The sequence below is a fragment of the Pelodiscus sinensis genome, chromosome 5 (assembly GCF_052426305.1).
Source record: "Pelodiscus sinensis isolate ZL-2025 chromosome 5, ASM5242630v1, whole genome shotgun sequence".
In the NCBI taxonomy this organism is placed as follows: Eukaryota; Metazoa; Chordata; order Testudines; family Trionychidae; genus Pelodiscus; species Pelodiscus sinensis.
In genome coordinates this window covers 6,874,008-6,889,932 of record NC_143056.1, presented here as the reverse complement: position 1 = coordinate 6,889,932, position 15,925 = coordinate 6,874,008, and the positions used below count along the sequence as shown (strand labels likewise).

Here is a 15,925-nt window from a genome sequence, read left to right as displayed (position 1 = left end):
TATTTCGAAATAGCTATTCCTCGTAGAATGAGGTTTGCAGATTTTGGAATAAGCCGTCCATTATTTCGAAATCATTTTGAAATAATGGAATGGCTGTGTAGACGCTAGCATTGTGATTTCGAAATAACGCTAGTTACCTCGATATAACGGTGCAGTGTAGACACACCCTCGGCTGGCTGACATCATACACAACTAAGCTGAAGTTTGATATTTATAAGGTGTTTTTTTTTTTTGGCTGCAGTAAAACTCGAAAGAGGGGGTTAACTTTTTTCTTGTGGGATACTGTAAATATTGCACGCCACAAGCTACAAAGCCCACCAGAAGAGGTAGCTTTTTGGAAACTGCTGTCAAGTCCCTGGATTGTTCACAGACACCTTCCAGGAATGGCCTGGCCCCAGTTACAATAATAACGAAGACACTGCGCTTCATCAAGCCCGATCCCCTCGGACCTGACGCTTCCCTGGAAGGAAGTCATGGAAACGATAACCTCATCCCTCCGTCTCCTGCCCTACGTTTTCTATTTTGATATCAACGCCCCAGCAATCAGAGGAGAAACATTCCCAGTGCTCTGCAAAGCTAAGCAAAAGCCTGCTTTCCAGTCCCTTCTTTGTCAGGAGAGATTTCTGTGAAGATCCTATGTAATAGCTATTGCCTTGTACAAACATGATGTCACTGGCACAGAGCAGAAAACAGCTCATTTTGGTGGAAGAATACAGGCCAAAGAAAGCTACAATATGCAGAACAGATTTCAAAAGGGCTTCGTTCAGTAACAAAGGAAATCACAGTTGAGCTATGTTCAGCTCTTTGTTACGATTAGTATGGACAGTTTTTAAGTTGCCTAACCAGGCATTTTCCTAATTAACGAGACACTTTACTTTAAAACAACCATTTCATCCCCTAGCTCCTCCCTCTCCTCCCCATGCATTTATAGGCTGGACAGGGGTTCTGTGGCAGAGTGAATGGACCCTACTTCACCTCTACCTGGATCCCAAAGCTCTCGCGGCTATCAATAGGATTTGGGTGGAGTGGTGAATTCATAGAACCATAGAATACTAGGACTGGAAGGGACCTTGAGAGGTCATCGAGTCCAGTTCCCTCCCTCACAGCAGGACCAAGCACCATCCAGATCACACCTAGATCATCTTAAATGTCTCCAGTGATGGAGATTCCACAACCTCCCTAGGCAACTTATTCCAGTGTTTAACCATCCTGACAGTCAGGGGCTAAGTCTACATTGGCACCCTTTTCCGGAAATGCTTAAAACAGAACAGTTTTCCGTTTAAGCATTTCAGAAAAAGAGTGTCTACATTGGCAGGATGCTTTTCCGGAAAAGCACTTTTTCCAGAAAAGCGTCCGTGACCAATGTACATGCGCTTTTCCACAAAAAAGCCCCGATCGTCATTTTCGCGATCGGGGCTTTTTTGCGGAAAAGACTACTGGGCTGTCTACACTGGCCCTTTTCGGGAACAGTTTTTCTGGAAAAGGATTATTGCCCAAACGGGAGCAGCATAGTTTTTCCGGAAAAGCAAGCGGCCAGTGTAGACAGCTGGCAAGTTATTCCAGAAAAGCGGAATAAGTGGCCAGTGTAGACACAGCCAGGAAGTTTTTCCTAACGTCCAACCTAAACCTCCCTTGCTGCAGTTTAAGCCCATTGCTGCTTGTCCTATCCTCAGAGGCCAAGGAGAACAAATTTTCTCCCTCCTCCTTGTGACACCCTTTTAGATACTTGAACACCGCTATCGTGTCCCCTCAGTAGCACCAGTAGAGGACAGCTCTGAACTTGCTGCTGGGAGGCAGCAGTCGGGTTTCTCCCGTCCTTTGGACCACCAGCACCATCCACAGGGAGTCAGAGACTAAACACGACACGTCCAGTATTTCTAAGAGCCGTTAGCTCACGTTGGTCATCGCTGAGGTTGTCACTGTGGGTGTGGCAGTAGCAACCAGGCTCAGAAACCCACCCAGGGAGGGTCAAGCCAAGTGGTTAGAGCTATGGCAGTCAGGCCTAGTATTCAGTGCCATGGCAGTTGGGCCCGACAGTGGATCCAGGGGTCAGCACAAGGCAACAGAAGGGCTGGGAATGAGGCTGGAGCAAGTACTGGGACGAAGGAGGCTGGGGCCTGTGGAATCTGTCGCCGTCCCCAGGCAGGGGAGAGTCTCAAAGCCAGGAAGTGACGTGGAGCAGAATAGCGGCTGATTTTCCTGTGAATCCCCCCTGAGTCACCCGTCCAGGGTTGGCTGGCACCCAGCACAGGAATGACTCAGCATGTGGCTTAATCCGGCTTAATCAGGGACGACTCATCCCTTCACACAGAGCCTCAAAATGGGGACCCTGTGGTGCTGGGGGCTGCACCCAAATAATAAGAGACAACCCCTGCCTCGAATCCCTCGCCCTCCACGGAGCTAACGACAAGCCGGGCCAAGCACACAAGGCGAGCAGAGAAGAGAACAGCGACCACTTTCAGCCTGGAAGAGCCACGTTCTTAGCACGGCTGCTCCACACGCCCGTTTTCCTTGTGAAATGGAAGTGAACCTGAGGCGTGCGAAAGGAGATGGACTCTCTAAAGCTGACAGCCGGAGCTACTTCCACCATGGGCCACTGCGGCTCACCCTGCCCCACAGCTCTGCCAAGGCCCCTCCTTCTGGCCCCGGCGCTGAAGGCTTTTGTGGCAATGGACTTTATGGAGATCAGACTCATTTAGGGGCAGATCGAGCTGCCTTGATTCACCCCAGTGAGCATGTAGGCCAAGATCCTCCAAGGTGTTTCGATGCCTGAGATGCCTCACGGATAGGAGCAGACCGGGTGCTTTTTAGTGGGGAAGCAGCTGCGAAATTTCTCTTCCATGTGGCGATTGCACAATTGAGCCTCTGCTCCTGGCCTAAGCCAGCTTTGAATCTCGTCCCTCCCGGGCTCATTACACTCTCTGAGCCAGTCTTACTCATGTTCCCCCGCCATAACTCACAAGAGGACTTTGTGTGGGAGAGGCCATTGCATAAGGACCCTGTAGCTACAACAAAAAATCTCCGTCGCCATGGAAACGGCGTGCCTCAGCCAAAGCCCCAAACTCCGCTAGATCCGCAGCATGGCAGCGCGCTGTTTTAAACTCGCATTCTTTGGCTCGCATCCTGAGACCACATGGATCGAATGACTGAACACAAAATAAAACCCATCTGTGCGGATTGTAAGGGATGTCTCTCGGCACAGGGGACGAGGTGTTCTCTGGGTCTCCGCTGGAAGGAGGGAGCGAGCGTGTCCGAGTGGAGGAAGAGCGGCCCAGCTCTGCTTAGCTTTGTTCCCCTGAAATAACCCTCAGCTCCAGATGTCCTGTCACGAGCGCTGGGATCATTTTACAGAGGCGGGGGAACTTTTTGGGGGTAGGCACTGACCCACAGAAAAATCAGTCGGGGGCCGCACACAAGCGAGAAGCAAAAACAAAACAAAACCCCAAGCAAACCCAGACTAACATGGCTCCTGACTGAAAGGTAGAAAGACACTTCCCACATTCCCCTCCCACACCAGAGCCTGGCGGGGCCCAGGCTAGGAGATTGTGTGTGCTCCAGACCCACGGTGGTGCCGTGAGGGGGCTGACACTCCAGCACAGGCTCCCCAATAATGGGGGAGAGGCCTGAGCCTCAAAAGCCGGGTCCAAGGAATCCAGGGGCTACATCCAGACCCCAGGTTCCCCACCCTCATTTTACATGGTCTTGAAAACAGCAGCTTCAACCTAGATTTACAGATGGGCTGAAGTTACTATTAAACGGGTGCACAACTGATTGGAAGGCCGAACTCAGAGACGGGTTGTCGGCATGATGTTGTCAGACTGGGAGGACGTATCCAGGGGACCGTGACAAAGGGGATCTCTTCTGTTCACTCCCTCTGGGGTACATGGCATTGGCCACTGTTGGCAGTTGGGATGCTGGGTTAGATGGACCTTTGGTCTGACCCAATACGGCCGTTCGTATGTTAACAATAACAATATAAAGGGTTAGAAACCCTGATCTTTGGTGGAAAGTTTAATAACCTGGACATGTTTCGTCTTGAGAAAAGCAGACAGAGGAGAGACCTGACCACAGTCCTCAGATATGTGAAGGGCTGTTCTAAAGCGGGCTTATCCCTTCTTCTCAATGTCCACTCAAGGTAGGACAAGAAGCAATGGGCTTCATCTGCAGCAAGGGAGATGGAGGTGAGATATTAGGAAGCTTTGCTAACTCTCCAGGGAGTTAAGGTCTGAAACAGGCTTCCAAGGGATGCTGTGGAACTCCCAGGGGGTTTTATGAACAGGTTGGACAAACAGCTGTCAGGGATGGACGTTCTCCATTTAACGGGTCCTGCTTCTGAGCAGGGAGCTGGAACTGACGGCAGCCTCGCATAGCTTCTCTAGTCTCTTCCTCCCCTAGATCCCCAGTAAAACGCAATTTTAAAAATGGCATTGAAGCTAATGTTAAAAAATGTACATAGGACCCAGGCGGAGAAAAAGAGTTTCCATCCATCTGAGTGTCATGCCTGGATCAGCTACAAATGCAAGTTTTGCTTGGGAGTGATACACTCAGTGCTTTTTTTGTGACAGCACTGCCTGGTACTCAGCACCGGCACCTCCAGTCAGAGCTTACCTGGAAAGAACGACATATACCAGCACCTTTGTACGCAAATGTCCGACATATGAGTAATCATATGACCTATGGGTCTATACAAGACCCGCTAAATCGAACCTATAAGATCGACCTCCGGAGCGTCAGTCTTCTCATAAGTATAGATGTACCTGTTGCGTCTTGCCTCAAAAGTGGCCAGCTCTTTGGGTGAGGAATAATCATTTAGTTACCCTATCTTGTCCTCAGCACAATCTTATCACCTTGAAGCGGGTGAATATTGCTGGTGTTGTCAGTAGGACCATGTGTCTTAAAGGGGCAGCATGTCTTAAAAGGGCAAGGTCGGCCCCACCCCGGCTTTGCCTTTTTTTTTTTTCTCTCAACTTTTCCCCTGGAATACAGGCACCTTTTTTTTTTTTAAACACAAAAAAAGCACTGGATACAATACATATTGTGTACAACCTGCAAACACCATGATTTAGGTGTGCAAGTTTAACAACATGATTTAGATCTTAGCAACCAACCATTCGGGTACATCACGCAAGGAAAGTTTGAGAGAGAGGGGTTAGTGGAAAGCGAATAGATCAATGAGTGGAGAGTCCCTCACTAAGTCAGAACTTAGGTAGATTGTCTCCACGACATAACTCTGCTCTCACATGCTGGGGGAGAGAGATAAAGGGCCTGATTCGACACAGTTCTCAAGCAGGTGAATATCACCTTGAAGCGGGTGAATATTGCTGGTGTTGTCAGTGGGACCTAAAAATGTGTTTGGAGTTAAGCAAAGCACATGCTAATTCAGGCACTTTATCACTACTGCACTGCCCCCAGTATAGCGTAGGGCTTTATTCGTATTGCCTGGTACTTCGGCAGGGACTGACCTGGTATATCTGCTACTGGTCACTTTATTATGAGCTCTTGCACCCAGACTCATTGCGGTTACCCCAACTTCCCTTCCCCACCTGTTGGGGGAGGGGTTACTTACTTCTTTGCCTGGTCTGTACTAGACCAGGAAGTTCAGCGTAAGGTTCGTGACTCCAGGACTGCAAAATGCGTAGCTGGAGTCGGCTTCCCTTACGCCGAGCCATGGCGCCGTCAACACAGAGGGAGGCCAACAGGAGTGAACGTTCCCATCGGCTTCCCTTGCTTCTTGCAGAAGGAGGCATACCAGATGCTGACGGAGGCTGCTCTCAGCATATGAGTAATCATATGACCTATGGGTCTATACAAGACCCGCTAAATCGAACCTATAAGATCGACCTTCGGAGCATCAGTCTTCTCATAAGTATAGACGTACCTGTTGCGTCTTGCCTCAAAAGTGGCCAGCTCTTTGGGTGAGGAATAATCATTTAGTTACCCTATCTTGTCCTTAGCACAATCTTAACTCGGGTGAAGCCTTGGCGCCCTGCAGTTACATAAATAATTAGCAACATACTAGACTCGAAACTCCTGTGAGGCAGGGAACTGGCCCCTCTGTCTGATATGCCTATAAACAATAGTGATATGCAAAGAACAATAGACTCAAGATTTAGGAGATACAGACACGTCCAAAGCAGCTCAGCTGTGGCTGAATAACTTGGTGAATCATGCACAAAAGTCCCTCACATTGCTAAACAGCTCATATTGTTTACAGCACTGCTGGTCATTTCCCAAAGAAAACAGCATAATTCCTTTCAGCCTGAGAGTCTGTGCACAAGAAGTTGTCACAGATGTTTTGCGATTTTTTTTAAATTATGAAATCATTGGATTCCTTAGTTAAAACAAACAAGCCTGAAAAGAGACGAGCCAGGAGGTAAGAAGTAGCCTGTGCCAGGGCGAAATGCTGTCATTTTGATCTCAAACTCAGGCGATAACGCCGTTGCATTTCTGCACTCGTTGAAAAGCCAACCACAAAGAGACTTCTCTATCTTAAATACAGTGAGGCTTCGTCTTCACTGCGAGTTCTTCTGGCAGAAAATATGCTAATGAGGGACTCATTATCATAAGTCGCGATCCCATTAGCATATTTTCTGCCGTTTCTTTTTGCGCAAGGGGTTTTTGCATAAAAAGAAGCAGCATGGACTTTTATTTTTTGCGCAAACCCCCCGTTTTCCGTAGGATCCTTATGCCTGTCCCGGAGAGGGATAAGGATCTTGCGCAAACGGGGTTTTTGTGCTCTCACCTGCCAGGTCCGTGCCCGAAATGGCACCCTGGCCAAAAGGCAGCAAAGGCCTGCTAAACAGAAACGAGGGCGGCAGGACAATTAGAAGCATCTGGTAGGGAGCTGGCCCAGGCAGGTTGGGGCCAGCTGACTCCACTGCAGGCCTGCTGGAGGCCTTGAAAAGCTTCCCCAGTTGGAAGGTCGGGGGGAGAGTGAGGCGGAAGGAAAGGTGGAGGAGAGACAGAGAATAGAAGTGGAGAGTAACCCTAAACAGCTGTAGAGCAGAAACAGCCGGGGAGGGAGTCCCAGAAGGAGTGGCTAGCCAGGCTCTCTAACCCAGAAACAAGCCTCAAGCCCCAACCCCTGGGGAAGGGGGCAAGCCGCCAGCGAAAGCAGCGGCCTGGGAAAGAGGAGCCCTTGCCACACCCTCTGTACTAGGCCCCATTGCACTGTAAAGCGGGTGCACATTAGGACCACTAGGTTTTCTGACAACACTGAAGTGACTGTTCCTGCCTCGGGCTCCGGCAGAGAGACAAGGACCCAAGTTACCCCAGCACCATCTGGCACGTTCCAAGGATGCCAAAACGAACGCCCAGAGCCGAGGCCTTCCCCCGCTGGGCTGCGACCTGCTTGGATGGCGGCGTGGCGGCTCGCACAGCCAAGCCAGGCCTTGTCCCACGGAAGGCCCTCTCCAGAAACAACGGAGCAAGACGCAAGCACCTGGCCCATAGCAACCAGCCTCGCGTGGCCATCTTTGAGAAGGGGGCGTTTCCACGGCGGCGGAATGAGAGTGGCCTGGTGGCCAGCATGGCTTGGGATCCTCGCCCCTTCTGCCAGGGAGCTGCCAAAGGCGCGGGGCAGATCGGGCTTCCCTGGAACAGGATCTGTATGGATCCACGTTAGCCACATAAACCCAGGACACAGGTAACCCAGAGGCACGGAGACCACTGATAAGGGAGCGTGAAGTCTGCTCGACAACATTAGCTGAGAGCCAGCTGGCTCTTAGCTCCAGCGGTGGAGGCCCATGGCGTTAACCCCTCAGACAGAGGTAGGGAACCTAAGACCCAGGGACTCGATGCAGTCCCCAGCTTGCCTGGATACAGCCCCTGAGGCTCAGGGCTTCCAGCAATTGGGAGCCCGCGCTGACACTCCAGCCTCCGCCGCCCCCTGAGCACATAAAATCTATACGTCTGGGCAGGTGTTCCTTCTAAGATTTTCCAGCCATGTGCGGAGTTTTGGCTTGTGCACCAATACCGAGGGCATGTGCACTGGTTTGGATGTGGACCACTGTGGCACCCAATTTATTAACACACACGTTCCCGGCTGCCAGAGCAGAAGCCCCTCCTTCCCCGCCATGCAGCATGTCCCTTCCCAGCCACCGGAGCAGACTCTGCACCCCCGCCATGCAGCAGGTCCCGTTCCCAGCTGCTGGAGCAAACCCCACCCCTCATGGCAGGTCCCATTCCTGGCCACCGGAGCAGACACCCCGCCCCCCACCATGTGGCAGGTCCCATTCCTGGCCACCGGAGCAGAAACACCCCCCCATGTCATGTGGCAGGTCCCGTTCCCAGCCACTGGGGCAGAAACACCCCCCCACACACACACGTCATGTGGCAGGTTCTGTTCCCGGCCACCAGAGCAGACCCTGCCCCTACACCATGTGGCAGGTCCCGTTCCAGCCCCAGCTGCCAGAACAGGCTCCAGTCCCGTTCCCAGCCCCAGCTGCCACATGGTAGCCCCAGCCACCGGAGTAGGCCTTCCCCCCACCACGTGGCCGTGGCAGGTCCCAGTGGCTCCCTCACCCCACCATCTCAGCCGGCCCCGCCCGTCGAAGCAGCTGCCTGCTGCTCAGGTGCTGCTGTGCGGCTCTCCCGCGGAGATGGGCAGGGAAGACTTTTTGGTGCGTGGCCGTAAAGGCGCTTCCTTAGTGGAACCGCGGTCTGGGCCGTTCCAGGCGCTGGTGTGCAAAGGGAATATGGGCAGTGCCTTTCTCCTCAGTCGGGGGCCATTCCCGTGAGTGAGGGTCGATTGGTTTGTTTGCTTCTCACTTCTGTGCGGCCCCCAACTGATTTTTCGGTGGGTCTGTGGCCCCTGGCCCAGAAAAGGTTCTCCAGCCCGGCCCTAAGAGGTCACAGATTCAATCCCTCCTCCCGACGACCCGGAGCCATCGGCCTTCCACACAGAACAGCCCGCATGCTCTCCACCAAGAAGGCCTGCCTGAGGGGGCTTTACACCTGCAGTGCCCGGGAGGGGGCACCCCGCTTAGCTCAGAGCTGCCAAGAAATCCAGGTGGCTGGGTCCCAGGGCTTGAAAGCAACGATTTGCGGCGTGTTGGGAACGTGCCGCGCACGGCGCATACCTGGGCTGTTTCCGTTCGGATGCACAAAGCAGTCGTTGTCAGAGGCCGCCTGCTTCTAGGTTTCAGGGGCAGGTTGATAAACGTTCGCTTAACACTCCTCTGGAGAGAGAAGGGGATTAGCTGCTCCTGAATAACCCGAGACTCACACTCCCAACTGTGATCAAAATTAGCAGCGAGTCTTAGCAAACGAATGTGCAGCAAATCGGCCCACCGAAGTCACCCCGCCCCCCCTTTGGAATGCAAAGCCGGCAGTTAATTATAGGAACGGGATGGGTAGGGAACTAACGATAATTCCAAGTACAGGGTGTCACAGCTACCTTGCTCAGCAGGCGCCCTGAGCTCCCCTAGCTTCCCAGACAGTCTGAGCCGTGCATATGCCTAAGGGGAGTTGCACCTCACCGGTTTCTCTCTCATCCGAGAAGCACAAGACCAGCCGCTTTACCACCGCTTGACCTACAGCAGTCCCGCGAGTGCTGGGGGGTGGCGACAGGCCCTGACAAACCTCTCTCCTCCCTCAAAGCCCACCGGTGTGAGGAACATCCTGGCACGCCGTGACAGGGCCCCGCCTCTCCCTCGTGTGGCTTTGACCGTGCCTCAGTTTCCCCCATTAACTGGATCATTCGGGGTTCTGGCTAAACCAAACCCTCACCCCTTTGCAGGAGTTAAGCAGAGTTCGGACTCCGTGCCCCGCGGCTACACACGGCACGAACTAGGTAGTTCGGACTAGGCTTCCTATTCCGAACTACCGTTACTCCTCGTTCCACTCCTCGTGTAGCCGCGGGGCATGGAGTCCGAACTAGCGGACATTTAAAAATGGCGGCGCCCGGCAACATGCAAATGAAGCCCGGGAAATTCAAACCCCGGGCTTCATTTGCAACTCCGGTTGACTACATTACCACCCTAGTTCGAACTAGGGTGGTAGTGTAGACATACCCATAATTAGTTGGGCAAAAGTCAACATGGTTTCTGTAAAGGGAAATCATGTCTTACTAATCTATTAGAATTCTTTGAAGGGGTCAACAAACATGTGGACAATGCGGATCCAGTAGATATAGTGTACTTAGATTTCCAGAAACCCTTTGACGAGGTCTCTCACAAAAGACTCTTAAGTAAATTAAGTTGTCATGGGATAAGAGGGAAGGTCCTTTCATGGACTGAGAACTGGTTAAAAGACAGGAAACAAAGGGTAGGAATAAATGGTAAATTTTTAGAATGGAGAGGGGTAATTAGTGGTGTTCCCCAAGGGTCAGTTGTAGGACCAATTCTATTCAACTTATTCATAAATGATCTGGAGAAAGGGGTAAACAGTGAGGTGGCAAAGTTTGCAGACGGTACTAAACTGCTCAAGGTAGTTAAGACCAAAGCAGACTGTGAAGAACTTCAAAAAGATCTCACCAAACTAAGTGACTGGGCAACAAAATGGCAAATGAAATTTAATGTGGATAAATGTAAAGTAATGCACATTGGAAAAAATAACCCCAACAATACATATAATATGATGGGGTAATTTAGCCACAGCTAATCAGGAAAGAGATCTTGGAGTCGTCGTGGATAGTTCTCTGAAGATGTCCACACAGTGTGCAGCGGCAGTCAAAAAAGCAAACAAGATGTTAGGAATCACTAAAAAAGGGATAGAGAATAAGACAGAGAATATCTTATTGTCCTTATACAAATCCATGGCATGCCCACATCTTAAATACTGCGCACGGATGTGGTCTCCTCATCTCAAAAAGGATATACGGGCATTAGAAAAGATTCAGTGAAGGGCAACTAAAATGATGAGGGGTTTGGAATGGATCCCATATGAGGAGAGATTAAAGAGACTGGGACTTTTCAGCTTGGAAAAGAGGAGACTAAGGGGGGGTATGATAGAGGTCTATACAATCATGAGTGGTGTGGAGAAAGTGAATAAGGAAAAGTTATTGACTTGTTCCCATAATATAAGAACTAGGGGCCACCAAAAGAAACTAATGGTCAGCAGGTTTAAAACAAATAAAAGAAAATTCTTCTTCACACAGCGCATAGTCAATCTGTGGAACTCCTTGCCTGAGGAGGTTGTGAAGGCTAGGACTATGACAAGGTTTAAAAGAGAACTAGATAAATTCATGGAGGTTAAGTCCATTAATGGCTATTAGCCAGTATAGGTAAGGAATGGTGTCCCCAGCCTCTGTTTGTCAGAGGATGGAGATGGATGGCAGGAGAGAGATCGCTTGATCAGTACCTGTTCGATTCACTCCCTTTGGGGGTATCTGGCATTGGCCACTGTCGGCAGACAGAGTATTGGGCTGGATGGACCTTTGGTCTGACCCAGTATGGCCGTTCTTATGTTCTTATTAACAGGCAATGCTTCAATGCACATGGCATTGCAGGGCTTCCAGGGTGATTGTGTCTCTGCAACTTCCAGACCAAACTTTCTGTTATGAGCCTAGAAAGTTTTCCCCTGCCAGCCAACTCTGCAAACGCACCTGCAGCACCCAAGGCCAACCTGGCAGTAGCCAGGCAGTGTCAGGGAGCAAATATCAAACGGGAACTCAGTTCTCCTGCTGCTGTGAAAGTTCAGAAGGAATCCTGGCTGGTCTCCCTGCGCTGCACCAATTCCTCCAGCAGGAACATATTCTGAACCATGGACGTGCTAGGAGTTGTCATGACTTGGCCCTGGAGGGTCACACTGTAGCTGACCCCCCCGGACTGCGGAGCTGCCAGGCACGGCGTTACTCTGAAGCAGAATCACGTTGGTGAAATGGACCCGGCGTGCATTTATTCTCTCTCACGGGCACACGCCTGGGTGAGCCTTGCAACCCACCCACAGCTCTGGGGTCCCCCTGCCAGGGTAGAAACATGACTTGCTTACGCAAGACCAAACAAACCCTCCCCAAACGTACCCTCCCGTGATTGCAAGGGGACAGAAGATCCGGCGGCGATTTAAAGGGCCCAGGGCACCTGCCCCTTTTTGTGCTCCCTGCCTCCCTAGTTGGCAGGCCTGCATTGAGACCAGTATCCCGTCTCGAGTGTGAGAGATCCGGGCTGAAGCTTCTGTGTCCGAAACCTATTGATCCCCTCAGCGAGGGTCATTTCTGTCAGGTTCACAGCTGTCCGGAGGGAAGTGGGTTAGAAGACTTTTGTGATGGACGGGGGTATGGAGCTGTAACAGGCTGATCTGACCCCCTGAAAAGCCAGTACGGCATGAAATGTTGGAGTGGCAATAGCTTTGGTCTTTCTTCCCTCCAGAAATTGTAACCTGAGCGCACTGTAAACATCACAGCTGAGTCATGCTTGTCCTCAACTGGTACGGGATAGCTATAATCAGAGTCTGAATGAACTACTGTCTTTTTCTAAACCGCTGTAAGAGCACAACATTGCGGTTGCCACAAAACTGCTGGATTCCAGCGACTTCCCATCGTGGCTAGGTTAGAGCCCTGTGATTTCAAATCATTTCCCGGAGGGATGTTTTCCCGAAGAACTTATAATGCCACTAAGCCGTAATTAAGTCTCCCTTCCAATTTAGATGGATTTCTGCAAAACTCCTCATCAGTGCCCCTCCGCAATGAGCAGGTACAAGCCAAGAGCACAGCTGAAACAAGATATCAAATCATGTTCTCATTAGCCCCCAACCATTCCATCTGCTTCTTGCCATGAACTGACTCCCGGTCGCTGCAAAGTGGACTCCGGTCTGCCAGGACTGTTATTACAGAAAATGAACGTTTAAACAGATGGGGAAAATCCCCCAGCCCTAAAAAATAGCAAATAAAACAAATATTCTGGCATAAGAGCAGAGGGTTTCGATAGATTTCATTTACACATCTTTCCACACATGCTCTGGTCTGTAGCGTCTAGACTATAACCAGTACTTTTAAAAAAGCAAGCCGCTTTTTCGAAAGAGAGCATCCAAAAGCACAATTTGCATTACATAGCGCCTTTTTTTGAAAAAGCACTTTCGGAAAAAGGTATTCTTCCTCGTAAAATGAGGTTTTCCGCGGTTGAAAAAACTGCCACGTTCTTTCGATTTAGTTTCAAAAGAACGCGGCTGCAGTCTAGACACACCCTCAGGGATCAAAGTCTTCTATGATTATTAATAGAGAGGTAGCCGTGTTAGTTTTTCCTTTTGTTTTAGCAAGATCACACTATGTAGCACTTTCAAGACTAACAAGATGGTTTAATAGGTGATGAGCTTTCGTGGGCCAGACCCTGAGGAAGTGGGTCTGGCCCACGAAAGCTCATCCATCACCTATTAAACCATCGTGTCAGTCTTTAAAGTGCTACATAGTTTTTCCTTTTGTTCTATGATTATTGTTATTTGCCTGAATACATTATGCATGAATAGATCTGAATGACAGCAAGGAGTTTGCAGGCTACTTACCTGATGTTAGTTGCACTGGATGTCATGGGCTAGCGTTCACGTCACCAGGGCCCACTTTTACCCTGTGTCAGTAACACCACCTTACGAAGCCTCAGAGCGGCAGCTGTGTTAGTCTGTGTCTGTAAAAGCAACATGTACTCACCACTCATGTGCCAGACCCACTGTCAGAGGCCCGAGCTGTCAGGAGCCTGGGCAAAGTCAGGAAGGACTAGCGGCAGGAGATGAAACCAGGGGTCAGAGCCAGTCTCAGAGTCAGGAGCTAAGCAAAGGGTCAGAGCCGGAGTCAGGAACAGGGCCAAGACCAGGAACCGGGGTTCACACTGGAGGCCCAAGGGGTCAATTGGGAGCCAGATCAAGTGTTCGGGAACAAAGCAGCACAGCCGTGGCAGCTAGCTAAGGATCCTTGTTGCCTGGACACTCTCTGGTCCTCCTCCTGGGCGTCTATCATGTCAAGACCCCAGGCGGGGCGTGCTACCACCACCATCAGTCAGATCCTTCAAGGCAGAACATCCTGTGGTGGGTGAGCGCTGCAGGTTGTGGAGCAGAGGGAGTAACTGGGCTGCTGTGTGGGGCTGCAGGATGTCTAGGAGATCTGCCGGCCTGAGTTCAAGCCCTGCTAGGGCGGGGCTGGCTCCGACCCGCCTAAAGCTTCGATCCAGCCAGTGGATGGCATCTGGCTACTTTCTAGTTACACCCTGCTGCCCATGCCAGTGAATTTTCAGGTGGCTCAGGCAGCAGGATTCTATTGAAATGGCTCCTGGTTGCGGTGCTGGCCTGGTAGGGTTGCCAGATGGTTTCAACAAAATACCGGACACACTTGACATGACATCACCATCGACTTTCCGTCTGATTTAGAAAATACCGGACATTTCTATTTTCTCCATTTGTTTCCCGAACAGAAAGCTCAAATACTGGACTGTCCGGTTCTGAACCGGACACCTGGCAAACGTGAGTCTTTTCAATAGCCGCAGCAACCCTGGGCAGCTGCCAGGCAATGTGGTGGCCACAGAGTCGGGAGTCATGAGCCGTTTGCTGTGTTTTTATTTTAAAGCCTCTGGCCCCAGGCAACTCTGGGGGGAAGCTAGTCCCCAGCCCCGCCCCTTCCACCCCACACCACATCCCTTCTGGGAATGGAGCCGGCCCGCAACCATGTACCAAAATTCGTGGTCCCTCTGCAAAAATGCTTGCCCATCCCTGTGTTAATCCTTACATGAACGGCCACAGAATGAAGGGGGGTTCCAAAGAGGATGGAGAGAGGCTGTTCTCAGTAGTGACGGATGGCAGAACAAGGAGCAATGGTTTCAAGTTGCAGTGGGGGAGGTCTAGGTTGGAGATTAGGAAAAACTATTTCCCTTGGGGGGTGGGAAGCACTGGGATGGGTTCCCTGGCGTGGAATCTCCATCCCTAGAGGTTTTTAAGTCCCAGCTTGACAAAGCCCTGGCTGGGATGACTGAGTGGGGATTGGTCCTGCTTTTAGCAGGGGGTTGGACTTGATGACTCCTGAGGTCTCTTCCCACCCTAGGATTAAAAACATAAGAACAGCCAGACTGGGTCAGACCACAGGTCCATCTAGCTTGGTATCCTGTCTGCCAACAGTGTCATTGCCAGATGCCCCAGAGAGAGTGAACAGAAACAGTTAATCATCACATGATCCCTCCCCTGTCATCCATTTCCAGCCCCTGACAAAGGGTATGTCTACACTACCCCCCTAGTTCGAACTAGGGTGGTAATGTAGGCATACCGCACTTGCAAATGAAGCCCGGGATTTGAATTTCCCGGGCTTCATTTGCATAAGCCGGCCGGCGCCATTTTTAAATGCCGGCTCGTTCGAACCCCGTGCCGCGCGGCTACACGCGGCACGGGCTAGATAGTTCGAACTAGCAAGCCATTCCGCACTATCTGTACGCCTCATGGAAGAAGGCGTACAGATAGTGCGGAATGGCTTGCTAGTTCGAACTATCTAGCCCGTGCCGCGTGTAGCCGCACGGCACGGGGTTCGAACGAGCCAGCATATAAAAATGGCGCCGGCCGGCTTATGCAAATGAAGCCCGGGAAATTCAAATCCCGGGCTTCATTTGCAAGTGCGGTATGCCTACATTACCCCGCTAGTTCGAACTAGTGGGGTAGTGTAGACATACCCAAACAGAGGCCAGGGGCACCATTCCTACCCACTTTAGCTAATAAGTATCGATGGACCTAACCTCCATGAATGTATCTAGTTCTTTCTCAAACCCTGTTCAAGTCCTGGTCTTCACAATCTCCTCTGGCAAGGAGTTCCACAGGTTGACTGTGCACTGCGAGAAGGAAAAACTTCCTTTTTTCTGGTTTTAAACCTGCTACCTATTCATTTCATTTGGTGACCCCTAGTTCTTATGTTATGGGAACAAATAAATAACTTTTCCTTATTCACCTTCTCCCTATCTGTCATGATTTTATAGACTGCTATCATATTCCCCCTTAATCTCCTCTTTTCTAAAATGAAAAGTCC

General features: G+C 50.8%; 1 protein-coding gene across 1 annotated transcript in view; it reads right to left on the bottom strand.

Moving 5' to 3' along the window:
* Nucleotides 1–9,210, bottom strand: part of FRMD6 (FERM domain containing 6) — a 203,478-nt gene extending 194,268 nt beyond the window's left edge. The window contains exon 1 of the mRNA XM_089778277.1: nucleotides 9,081–9,210. The gene's annotated coding sequence lies outside the window, so the exon portion shown is untranslated. The remainder of the gene's footprint in view (nucleotides 1–9,080) is intronic.
* Nucleotides 9,211–15,925: the final 6,715 nt, after the last annotated feature.